The following is a 14,054-nucleotide window of genomic DNA, read 5'->3' as shown; positions in this document are numbered from 1 at the left end:
CCACCATCTCTTGCCCATGGTCAGCCACCACCATCTCTTGCCCATGGTCAGCCACCACCAGCACTAGGTCATCCTCAGCCTGATGCCCATCGTCATCCTGCAGCTCCTCATCCCCACTCTTCTCCTCTTCTCCCCCACTCCAGTCCGGATCATCCTTCTTATTGTCTTCGCTGCTGCCAGAATCGCTGCTACTTTCGCTAAGGCCAGAATCGTTGTTGCTTTTGCTACAGCCATAATCGCTGCTGCTTTGGCTGTAGCCAATGCCGCTGCTGCTGCTCCCATTGCCTGTCCAAATGCAACAATGACCGTTAACAATCGATGTGAGACAAAGCCAAATGTAGAGGAATAAGAAGAGGCAGAACACACTAGCATCTTCGTCTTCAGCGTAGCGCATGCGACACATAGTCGCGTTGAAAACCTTCACGATGAGCATTGTGGCGTCATCGTCGTACCTCAAGAGAAGAAAGTACCAGGTCCACAGGTCGTAGGCACTGTAGAACTTCTCCCAGCCACGGCACAGGTACATGTGTCACTCCTCGATCACCAACTCCACGTCCCACAGCCTACGAACCCCGTTGCCGGCCTGTCGAAGCTTCACATTATCTGGCGGATCTTCACCCAGCATCTTCATAAAAGCGTCAAGCAGCCTTTGCAATTTGGGACAATGAGTGATGTAGCAAACAACAGAGTTATCATAATGAGATGGGTGAAGGGGAGATCTCTCGTTTTATATACCTGCCTCGTGGCTGATACTGAAGAAGAAAGTATGATAGTGAAGAACTCGAAAGCATCCAACTCGTACTCCGGTGAGGCAGAGCGGCGGTGGCTGCTTCCCCCCGTCTCTGATAAGCAGCAGAAGAGACCAATTAGTACCCTTACAACATTATCATACAACATTATGGCAACATAAATTTTGAGCAGAAGATAATCAACATTAGTCACAAGTACCCCATATATCCTATTTTTAGCAAAGTCATGCTAAAATTCACGGAAAATTTCAGCATGACCTTTGCTGAAAATAGGACATATGGAGTACCCGAATTTGCCGGAATGGAAGTTAATCGACATTCCGGCAAACTCAAGGGCCTCTCGGGGTACCTGCAAATTCATCACGACACAATGGTCGGAGACAAAACCCAGCAACTTTACAAGTCTTTCACAGATTTGTTTGCAAGTTCTGATATGTAATAAAGATGAGCCTCAAAGATGAGCCTCCAATGCTGATTTGTTTGCCTCAAGACAAGATGAACCTCCAATGCAACAAGTAATAAAATGTTTGCAAATTCTGATATGTTTGCAAGACGAACCTCCAATGCAACAGTCTTAGACATTAGGACACTACAATGATCTACAACATTATGTAAAGTGACCACCTGGGATTGGTTGGACTAGTTGAAGCAATTAGATGGGGGCTGTTTATTTTTCCTTTTTCATCAGGTTGTCTTTTCTAACGATATATATATGCGCGCATACAATCAATCAGACAGAGTCACCCTTCAGTGCTAAGCAGGACATGGCAAGCAAGCAGCATGTCAAACCAATTAGATAGTTTTTATTTATACAGAGGACACACGAATCTGACTTCAATAGCAAATCAGACCTGATATTACACTTGTTACTACTAAAACTAGTAGGAAGATGAAAAGAAAAAGCCGCGTAAAATGTGAATGCATGTACCAGTGTTGACGGGGCCGGCGGTGGCCTGCTTGTAGAGGTTGTAGAGGCAGAGCTTGCTCTCGTTGTTGGTGGTGTCCGGCAGCGTCTTGGCCTTCTCCGCGTACTCCTCAAACTCCTCCTGGAATAAGAACAAGAATAGGCAAGCACAACATAAGCTAATCATCAACTGACAACTGTTACTACTGATAACTGTTACTTGCGCTCATCAGCCAATTCAACGAGTAGATTCAGACAGTAACAAACCCTGAACTTTCAGTTAAAATAAATCCCCTCAACATATTCATGAAATAATCAATCTCAAGACAACGACACGGGGATCTACAACATATTCAGACAGCAAAGCTGAACTGAACTTGTGCAGGGCCATACAACCGTCCTCCTTCACCACAAAAGTAACTAAACCAGGTGGTTAGTGTAAGAAAATAACCCCCATGGTTCTGAAACATTTGACTGCTCTCTGCAAGATGAGTCAGTTTAGCAAATTCTAAACCTTCCCTGCTGCTGAAAGATAAGTTTAACCCGCACAAGTCAGATACTTGACAACACAAGTTGCATCAGAGCAATGGTGTATGTCTGCTTTGGTGAGAGTGAGAGTTGACTGCATTTTTTTTCTCCTCTTCACCAAAATCTGCAAGATTTTTGTGGTTCTACCCAAATTGATTCTACTTCCTTTATGTTTGGCTCGTACCCAGTCTGGTGCTCTGTAACATCACCATGTTCAATGGGCAATGGGTGAATTACTGAATTTTTAAAGACCCTAACCACACAACCACAGGAGATTAACAAAAGACCATGTGTTCCCCCAATACCGCAGGATGCCCTATATCATCAGTGAAATCACAAATCGCTAACTCATTTTTTGAACCTAATTTGACCTAAATTCGAGAGGGATTTGACCTAAACCTAGCAAAAGAGAGAAGAAGAGGGCATGGTCGGGAGGGAGGAGAGGAGGAAGAGAGGAGAAGAGAGGCAGAGGGAGGAGGGTTACCTGACCACGATGAGGTGGTGGCCGGAGCGAAGACGACGGAGGGCGAAGACGGCGAGCTTGGGGGAGGCGGGGATAGACGGCAGGGAGGTCGCGGGCCTCCTCTCCTGGTGGACGTGGGGCGGCTCCGAGGCGAGGGAGGCGGCGCTCGGGGGGGAGGCGGGGCTCGGGGGGAGGCGGCGAAGGGGAGAGGGAGGCGGCGGGGGCGCGTGGGCGGTTGCGGCGAGGTTAGGTCGAGTGTGGGGGATCTGGCGAGGGAGGGAGAGAGGCCAGAGGGAAATAGGTGGAGTGGGGGAGGGTTAGCAATGGCGCACCTCCCCCTAGTGCGCCATAAGTACGCCAACAGCAATGGCGCACCTCCGCGCGGTGCGCCATTAGTAAAAAAATTTATTACAGTTCGAGCACTCAGGTTATATTCCACCTAACCGTATCCGAAACAGAACACACACACTAGCCCGACTGGTCAGCACGCAGCACACACATTGGGAGGTCTTGGGTTCGATTCCCAGGCTCCCCAATTTTTGTTTTTATGCATTTTTTCTTTGCACATATTTTTTTATGCATGCATCCAAAAATAACATGTCACATATGCTAGATGCTCAGAATTTCATGTAGAAAAATAATATGCAGTTTGTTGCCATGTTAACAACATTTAAAATGTTGTTTGATATTTATTTGTGTTTAAATATGTTCAAACTTGTTTAAATCGCAACTAAATATCCATAGCTCCAAATTTGACAAACTTTATATGCTTTTGGGAGTAACATATATGCGGTGGGTCAGCGGCGGCGGTGGAGCGGGGGAGGGTGCGGTGCAGATGGAGGGGGATAGCGATCGAGATTTAAAAATATTCATCAAATTTGAAAAAATATTCATGAATTCAAAAAGTGCCCATGTAATACAATTGAGAAATGAAGACTACGATTTAAATACAATCGATCTTAGCTAGCTAGCTATCTGTTCAGAATCTTCTTGCCCTTCTTTTTCGCAAATGGAGTTCTTCTGTGGAACGGACGTCCTTTAGGTAGGGTGGTCCTGCTTCTTCTTGTGGTGTATGCTGCTACTTCATCGTCGTCGTCATGTTCGATCTTCGGGTCGCCGTACTTGTCGAAGTCTTGCTCATTGGCTACTCTATCCATTCCGATGATCTTCCTTTTGCCTCTCCTCACGACAACACGACTGGGCTTTGATGGGCCGGTAATGAAGAAGCATTGGTCCACTTGGGAAGCCAGTACCCATGGCTCATTTTTTGCGGTGACGTTTGCGCCCGCGGTCTTGGATTTGGCTTCGGGTATAACCATGGTGGTGAAATACCGGTCTTCTTTTAGGACGCTCTTGGCCATGTGACACGGAACATCGGGACCTTCTCTCTAGCGTAGCTCAGCTCCCAGATCTCCTCAATCCTTCCGTAGTATCTGTCCTTGTCCTTACCGGTGTAGGATTCCATCGTTACACCGGAGTTCTGATAACCATCGCTCTTCATGTCCTTGTCCTCGGTGTAGAATGTGTAGCCGTTGATATCATACGCCTCATAGGTCATCAGGTTGTGCTCGGCGCCCTGTGACAAGGTTGAGTTGTTCTTCCGTGGAAGAATCCTCATGTAAAGGATACGACAGAAGCTTCTGCTTGAACCAACGCGTGAAACATGAGTTGTGCTCTTTGATTATATCTCCGTCCGTCCTCTGTTGGCCTCGGTCATTGTAGGTCTTCTCAATAAAGGTTTTGTGCTCTACCACCCAAGGATCGACCACGTCTATGTGTTGTAGCGCGACTAGGTTTGCTCTTTCAAAGTCGGCGAGTCGACCCTCGAAGTCGACATGCATTTCGCGGCGACCCTCATGGTGACCCCATCCAGCGAGCCTGCCGAGGTGCCTGTTGACGGGCAGACCAACGGGGTCCTCGATGCCTAGATAATTCGTGCAGTTGGAGATGCACTCTTCGGTCAGAAAGCCCCTGGCTTCCCTCTGGACGTGACATGTTGCGAACGTATCCTTTGATGACACCATTCATCCTTTCGAACGGCATCATGCTGTGCAGGAACATCGGCCCGAGTTGGATGATATCCTCCACGATATGGACCAGTAGATGCACCATAACGTTGAAGAATGCGGGCGGGAAGTACATCTCAAGCTCGCATAGTATCACCATGATCTCTTCCTGTAGCCTTCTGAGTTGCCTCATGCCAACCAACTTCTGAGAGATGACGTCGAAAAAGTTGCATAGGCCAAATAGCGTTTCAAGGACGTGCACGTCCATGATCCCATGGATTGCAACTGGAAGTATCTGTGTCATCAGCACGTGACAGTCGTGAGACTTCATCCCGCTGATCTTCTGCTTCGCTGGGTCTAGGTATCTGCTTATCTTCCCCGCGTAACCATAAGGAAGTTTTACTCCTACGAGGCAGGTGAAAAACTGCTCGATCTCCTCCTGACTTAGAGTGAAGCACGCGGGAGGGTAGTCATTTCCGGTCTTCTTGGCCTTTTTGCCTTTGCGATGACTTTCTGTGTCCTGCTTCGCCTCATCATCATCATCATCATCATCAGCGTGAAGCTCCTCCCTGATGCCCATTGATTTCAAGCCTGCCCTTGCTTTCGGCCCATCTTTGGTCCTCTCTGGCATGTTGAGTAGGGTACCAAGCAGACTCTCGCACACGTTCTTCGTGATATGCATGACATCAAGGCTGTGAGGCACATGGTGGATCTTCCAATATGGCAAGTCCCAGAAAACAGACCTCGTTTTCCATACCTTCAGCAGCGGCTCTAGCGCCTTTCGCTTCTTTCCCGGCTCTGGCGCCTTTTGCTTCTTTCCCGGCTGTGGGCAATCTTTCCAATTTTTCAACAGCTAGTCTATTTCCTCGCCGCTCCTCGTACGCGGGCATTTTCAGGGTTCGGTTTCACCATCGAACAGATCCTTGCGTTTCCTCCACGGGTCATCGTCACGAAGCCACCTTCGATGTCCCATGACCACGGTTTTTGAAGACCCGGGATCTCTATGTAGCTGGCGATACGTTGTGTCATCCATGCACCTGACGCATCCAGAAAATCCGTGGACCATCTGCCCCGCGACATATCCGTAACCAAGATAGTCGTGCACCGTCGTGAGCAGCGCGACTCTTATAGGGAAATATTCTTTTTCCGTGGCGTCCCACGTATTGGCTGGCGTTTTCCACAGCGTGTCAAGCTCCTCTTTCAGCAGCCTCAGATACAGATTGATGTCGTTCCCTGGTTGTTTCGGTCCTTCAATTAGCATACTCATGTGAATGTACTTCCTCTTCATGCACAACCAGGGGGGAAGGTTGTACATCCACACAAACACAGGCCAGGTGCTATGTGTGCTTCTCTGGCTGCCAAACGGATTGACTCCATCGGTGCTCGCGCCCAGCATGATGTTCCTTGGATCGTTCCCAAATTCTGGGTCTTCGAAGTTCAACGCTTGCCACTGGCTCGCATCCTTAGGGTGACTCAGCATCTTGTCTTTTTTATCTATCTCCGGATCATTTGTGTCATCTTCTTGCTTCTTCTCCTCCCTATCCGCGTGCTAACGCAGGAGCTTTGCTACCTTAGGGTCCGCGAAATACCGCTGCAGACGAGCAGTGATCGGAAAGTACCACACCACTTTTCGAGGAGCTTTCTTCCTCTTCTTGTATCGAGTGACGCCGCACACCGGACATATGGTAGACTCCGCGTGCTCGTCCCGATAAATGATGCAATTGTTCATGCACACATGGTATTTCACGTGCGGTAAATCCAGAGGACACACGATTTTCTTCGCCTCCTCGAAACTGGTCGGGCACTTGTTTCCCTTGGGAAGACATTCGTGCTAGAATGACATGTTCTCATCGAAGCATGCGTCGGTCATTTTGTGTTTTACCTTCATCTCCAGAGCCATGAGCGTTACTTTCAGGCGGGTATCCTCGGGCCTGGATCCTTCATACAATGGAGTAACCGCGTCTATCTCCAGTTGATCTAGCTTGACTTTCTCTCGGGCGGCAGCTCTTGCGTTATCCGTCTGCTTGAGAAGCAGCTCTTGAATATGAGGGTCCTGCACCCAGCCCATCGATGGTCCATCGTCGTCTGCTCCGCCGGAATCTTCATCTTCATGATCATGCCCTTCATCTACTCCGACATCTTCTACATGATGACTGTGTACAGCATCATCGTCGTGATCATGTCCTGGAGATTCTTCGTCTTCTCGCCCGCCTGAGCCGCGCTGGTTGTCTTGCTGCCCTTCCTCATTTCTTGCCCGGCCCCCATGGACGACTTCATAGTCATCTTCATCACCTTGCCACCGATAGCCATCCATGAAACCACGAAAGAGCAGGTGGTCCCGCACCTGCCCGGAATCCGGGTCCGCAATAAGGCTCTTCAGCTTGCATCTTCGACACGGACATCTTATCTCCATCTCGTTCTTTTGAAGCATCTCGGCCTTCGCGGAGCTCAAAAACCTATTCACGATGCCTTCGGTCATCGTGCGGACCATGGTCGCCTGCGGGGTAGAGAAAAACGATATTTTAGAACCAAGAAAAAATTTGGCATGACTTTCCCTAAAATAGGACCAAAAATAATGCATAGTGCGAAAATTCTCGCCGAAACGGAAATGAATCAACATTCCGGCAAAATAGGCAACTATCGCATTTCAAATACCGGTACTTGCAAACACAAACATATATGCAACACCACAAACATATGCAACACCACAAACATACATAGATCTAGTTAGGCCATAAAAAGTGCATGTGCACGTTGTTGGAGCAAGCTAGGGAGAAAAAAGTAGATCTACAACATGAAGATAGCTTTCCCCTTACTTACCTATCAAAAAAAAGGTAATTTCACCACTTAATTTTGATGAATCTATGGTGCAAATAAGGTGAGGAGGAGGAGGCATCCGACAAGCTTGGAGAAGGAGGTGGAGGGAATGAAGTGGGGAAAGTGAGTGTGTAGGTGTGGCTGTGCAAAATATCTAGCTGGTCCCAGGTTACTAATGGCGCACCACCTGGTCGTGCGCCATTAGTAACCCAACATACTAATGGCGCACCACCTAGCCGTGCGCCATTAGTAGTTTTGCAAAAAAAGTTAAATATATATATATATATATATATATATACTAATGGCGCACTTTGGCATAGTGCGTCATTACTAGTTTAAACTAGTAATGGCGCACTATGCCATGGTGCGCCATTAGTAGTAATGGCGCACTATGCCATGGTGCGCCATTAGTAGTTTTGCAAAGAAAAGAATAAAAAAATACATTAGTGGCGCACTCTGCGGCTGGTGCGCCATTACTAGTTATAACTACTAATGGCGCACTTCGCCCGGATGCGCCATTAGTATGTTTGGAAAAATGAAGAAAAAAATTGTTACTAGTGGCGCACCTTCTGCCTAGTGCGCCATTAGTGTCTTCCACACTAATGGCGCATCACCAGATGGTGCGCCATTAGTATATAGTGGCGCACTACTTCTCTGGTGCACCATTAGTGTCTATTTCATCTATAGCCCTTTTCCTAGTAGTGCTGGTAATATTAGCATATCTATGTTGTAGATCAATAGCTTGCGTTTAGCTCCCCTGTTTTATTTTGATATGTTCCTAGAGAAAACTAAGTTGAAAGATGTTAGTAGCAATGATCTGGATTGGATCCGTGATCTGGGGATTATCCTCATTGCTGAGAAGAATTATGTCCTTGATGCACCGCTAGGTGACAGACCAATTGCAGGAGCAGATGCAAACGTTATGAACATTTAGCAAGCTCGGTATGATAACTACTTGATAGTTTAGTGCACCATGCTTTACGGCTTAGAACCGGGACTTCAAAAATGTTTTGAACGCCACGAACATATGAGATGTTCCAAGAGTTGAAATTGGTATTTTAGACTCATGCCCATGTCAAAAGGTATGAGACCTTTGACAAGTAATTTGCCTACAAAATGGAGGAGAATAACTCAGCTAGTGAGCATGTGCTCAGAATGTCTGAGTACTACAATCACTTGAATCAAGTGGGAGTTAATCTTACAGATAAGATAGTGATTGACAGAATTCTCTAGTTACTATCACCAAGTTACTGGAACTTCGTGATGAACTATAATATGCAAGGGATAACGGAAACGATTCCCAAGCTCTTCGTGATGCTGAAATCGACGAAGGTAGAAATCAAGAAAAGCATCAAGTGTTGATGGTTGACAAGACCACTAGTTTCAAGAAAAGGGCAAACGGAAGAAGGGGAACTTCAAAAAGAATGGCAAGCAAGTTGCTGCTCAAGTAAAGAAGCCCAAGTCTAGACCTAAGCCTGAGACTAAGTGCTTCTACTGCAAAGGGACTGGTCACTGGAAGCAGAAATGCCCCTAAATACTTGGCGGATAAGAAGGATGGCAAAATGAACAAGGTATATTTGATATACATGTTATTGATGTGTACTTTACTAGTGTTTATAGCAACCCCTCGGTACTTGATACTAGTTCAGTTGCTAAGAGTAGTAACTTGAAACGGGAGTTGCAGAATGAACAGAGACTAGTTAAAGGGTGAAGTGACGATGTGTGTTGGAAGTGGTTCCAAGAATGATATGATCATCATCACACACTCCCTATACTTTTGGGATTAGTGTTGAACCTAAATAAATGCTATTTGGTGTTTGCGTTGAGCATGAATATGATTTGATCATGTTTATTGCAATACTATTATTCATTTAAGTTAGAGAATAATTGTTGTTCTGTTTACATGAATAAAACCTTCTATGGTTATACACCCAATGAAATTGGTTTGTTGGATCTCAATCGTAGTGATACACATATTCATAATATTGAAGCCAAAAGATGCAAAGTTAATAATGATAGTGCAATTGTGACACTGCCGTTTGGAACATATTGGTGTAAAGCGCATGAAGAAACTCCATGCTGATGGGCTTTTGGAATCACTTGATTATGAATCAGTTGATGCTTGCGAACCATGCCTGATGGGCAAGATGACTAAGACTCCGTTCTCCGGAACAATGGAGCGAGCAATAAACTTGTTGGAAATAATACATACTGATGTATGTAGTCCGATGAGTGTTGAGGCTCGCGACGGGTATCGTTATTTTCTGACCTTCACAGATGATTTTGGCAGATATGGGTATATCTACTTGATGAAACATAAGTTTGAAACATTTGAAAAGTTCAAAGAATTTCAGAGTGAAGTGGAAAATCATCGTGACAAGAAAATAAAGTTTCTACGATCTGATCGCGCAGACGAATATTTGAGTTACGAGTTTGGTCTTCAATTAAAACAATGTGGAATAGTTTCACAAATTCATGCCACCTGGAACAGAACAGCATAATGGTGTGTCCGAACATCGTAACCGTACTTTATTAGATATGGTGCAATCTATGATGTCTCTTTCCGGTTTGCCACTATCGTTTTGGGGTTATGCACTAGAGACAGCTGCATTCACATTAAATAGGGCACCATCTAAATCCGTTGAGATGACACCGTATGAACTATGGTTTGGCTAGAAACCTAAGCCGTCGTTTCTTATAGTTTGGGGTTGTGATGCTTATGTGAAAAAGTTTCAGCCAGATAAGCACAAACCTAAATCGGAAAAGTGCATCTTCATAGGATACCCAAAAGAAACTGTTGGGTACACGTTCTATCACAGATTCGAAAGACAATATCTTTGTTGCTAAGAGTGGATCCTTTCTAGAGAAGAAGTTTCTCTCGAAAGAAGTGAGTGGGAGGAATGTAAAACTTGATAAGGTAATTATACCTTCTCCCGAATTGGGAAGTAGTGTTGGGGAACGTAGTAATTTCAAAAAAATTCCTACGCACACGCAAGATCATGGTGATGCATAGCAACGAGAGGGGAGAGTGTTGTCCACGTACCCTCGTAGACCGAAAGAGGAAGCGTTAGCACAACGCGGTTGATGTAGTCGTACGTCTTCACGATCTGACCGATCAAGTACCGAACGCACGGCACCTTCGAGTTCTGCACACGTTCAACTCGATGACGTCCCTCGAACTCCGATCCAGCTGAGTGTTGAGAGAGAGTTTAGTCAGCATGACGGCGTGGTGACGATGATGATGTTCTACTGACGCAGGGCTTCGCATAAGCACCGCTACGATATGACCGAGGTGGATTATGGTGGAGGGGGGCACCGCACACGGCTAAGAGATCAAGAGATCAATTGTTGTGTCTTTGGGGTGCCACCTGGCCCCGTATATAAAGGAGTGGATGAGGGGGAGGGCCGACCCTCTCTATGGCGCGCCCTAGGGGAGTCCTACTCCCACCGGGAGTAGGATTCCCCCTTTCCTAGTAGAACTAGGAGCCCTTCCAAGTAGTAGGAGTAGGATGGAAGGAAAGGGAAGGGAAAAGGAGAAGGAAGGAAGGGTGCGCCCCCCTCCCTAGTCCAATTCGGACCAGCCCATGGGGAGGGGTGCGGCCACCCTTTGAGGCCTTTCTCTCCTTTCCCGTATGGCCCATTAAGGCCCAATACGAATTCCCGTAACTCTCCGGTACTCCCAAAAATACCCGAATCACTCGGAACCTTTCCGATGTCCGAATATAGTCGTCCAATATATCGATCTTTACGTCTCAACCATTTCGAGACTCCTCGTCATGTCCCCGATCTCATCCAGGACTCCAAACTCCTTTGGTACATCAAAACACATAAACTCATAATATAACCGTCATCGAACTTTAAGCGTGCGGACCCTACGGGTTCGAGAACTATGTAGACATGACCGAGACACGTCTCTGGTCAATAACCAATAGCGGAACCTGGATGCTCATATTGGCTCCTACATATTCTACGAAGATGTTTATCGGTCAAATCGCATAACAACATACGTTGTTCCCTTTGTCATCGGTATGTTACTTGCCCGAGATTCGATCGTCGGTATCTCAATACCTATTCAATCTCGTTACCGGCAAGTCTCTTTACTCGTTCCGTAACACATCATCCCGCAACTAACTCATTAGTTGCAATGCTTGCAAGGCTTATAGTGATGTGCATTACCGAGTGGGCCCAGAGATACCTCTCCCACAATCGGAGTGACAAATCCTAATCTCGAAATACGTCAACCCAATAAGTACCTTCGCAGACACCTGTAGAGCACCTTTATAATCACCCAGTTACGTTGTGATGTTTGGTAGCACACAAAGTGTTCCTCCGGTAAACGGGAGTTGCATAATCTCATAGTTATACGAACATGTATACGTCATGAAGAAAGCAATAACAACAAACTAAACGATCAAGTGCTATGCTAATAGAATGGGTCAAGTCAATCACATCATTCTCCTAATGATGTGATCCTGTTAATCAAATGACAACTCATGTCTATGGCTAGGAAACTTAACCATCTTTGATTCAACGAGCTAGTCAAGTAGAGGCATACTAGTGACATACTGTTTGTCTATGTATTCACACATGTATTATGTTTTCGGTTAATACAGTTCCAGCATGAATAATAAACATTTATCATGATATAAGGAAATAAATAATAACTTTATTATTGCCTCTAGGGCATATTTCCTTCAGTCTCCCACTTGCACTAGAGTCAATAATCTAGTTCACATCGCCATGTGATTTAACATCAATAGTTCACATCACCATGTGATTAACACCCATAGTTCACATCGTCATGTGACCAACACCCAAAGGGTTTACTAGAGTCAATAATCTAGTTCACATCGCTATGTGATTAATACCCAAAGAGTACTAAGGTGTGATCATGTTTTGCTTGTGAGGGAAGTTTACTCAACGGGTCTGCTACATTCAGATCCGTATGTATTTTGCAAATTTCTATGTCAACAATGCTCTGCGCGGAGCTACTCTAGCTAATTGCTCCCACTTTAAATATGTATCCACATTGAGACTTTGAGTCATCTGGATCAGTGTCAAAACTTGCATCGACGTAACCCTTTACGACGAACCTTTTGTCACCTCCATAATCGAGAAAAATATCCTTATTCCACTAAGGATAATTTTGACCAATGTCCAGTGATCTACTCCTAGATCACTATTGTACTCCCTTGCCAAAATCAGGGCAGGGTATACAATAGGTCTGGTACACAGCATGGCATACTTTATAGAACCTATGGCTAAGGCATAGGGAATGACTTTCATTCTCTCTCTATCTTCTGCCGTGGTCGGGTTTTGAGTCTTACTCAACTTCACACCTTGTAACACAGGAAAGAACTCCTTCTTTGACTATTCCATTTTGAACTACTTCAAAATCTTGTCAAGGTATGTACTCATTGAAAAACTTATCAAGCATCTTGATCTATCTCTATAGATCTTGATGCTCAATATGTAAGCAGCTTCACCGAGGTCTTTCTTTGAAAAAACCCTTTCAAACATTTCTTTATGCTTTGCAGAATAATTCTACATTATCTCCGATCAACAATATGGCATTCACATATACTTATCAGAAATGTTGTAGTGCTCCCACTCACTTTCTTGTAAATACAGGCTTCACCGCAAGTCTGTATAAAACTATATGCTTTGATCAACTTATCAAAGCGTATATTCCAACTCTGAGATGCTTGCACCAGTCCATAGATGGATCACTGGAGCTTGCATATTTTGTTAGCACCTTTAGGATTGACAAAACTTTCTTGTTGCATCATATACAACTCTTCTTTAATAAATCCATTAAGGAATGTAGTTTTGTTTATCCATTTTCCAGATTTCATAAAATGTGGCAATTGCTAACATGATTCGAACAGACTTAAGCATAGATACGAGTGAGAAACTCTCATCGTAGTCAACACCTTGAACTTGTCAAAAACCTGTTGCGAAAATTCTAGCTTTGTAGATAGTAACACTACTATCAGTGTCCGTCTTCCTCTTGAAGATCCATTTAATCTCAATGGCTCGCCGATCATTGGGCAAGTCAATCAAAGTCCATACTTTGTTCTCATACATGGATCTCATCTCAGATTTCATGGCCTCAAGCCATTTCGCGGAATCTGGGCTCATCATCGCTTCCTCATAGTTCATAGGCTCGTCATGGTCAAGTAACATGACCTCCAGAACAGGATTACCGTACCACTATGGTGCGGATCTCACTCTGGTTTACCTACGAGGTTCAGGAGTAACTTGATCTGACGTTACATGATCATCATCATTAGCTTCCTCACTAATTGGTGTAGTAGTCACAGGAACAGATTTCTGCGATGAACTACTTTCCAATAAGGGAGCAGGTACAATTACCTCATCAACTTCTACTTTTCTCCCACTCACTTCTTTCGAGAGAAATTCCTTCTCTAGAAAGGATCCACTTTTAGCAATATAGAAATTGCATTTGGATCTGTGATAGAAGGTGTACCCAACAGTTTCATTTGGGTATTCTATGAAGACACATTTCTCCGATTTGGGTTTGAGCTTATCAGGTTGAAACTTTTTCACATAAGCATCGCAACCCC

Source organism: Triticum urartu, chromosome 6A (genome assembly GCF_056163025.1).
Source record: "Triticum urartu cultivar PI428250 chromosome 6A, HENAU_Tu73, whole genome shotgun sequence".
Classification (NCBI taxonomy): Eukaryota; Viridiplantae; Streptophyta; class Magnoliopsida; order Poales; family Poaceae; genus Triticum; species Triticum urartu.
Note: the sequence above shows the minus strand (reverse complement) of the source record.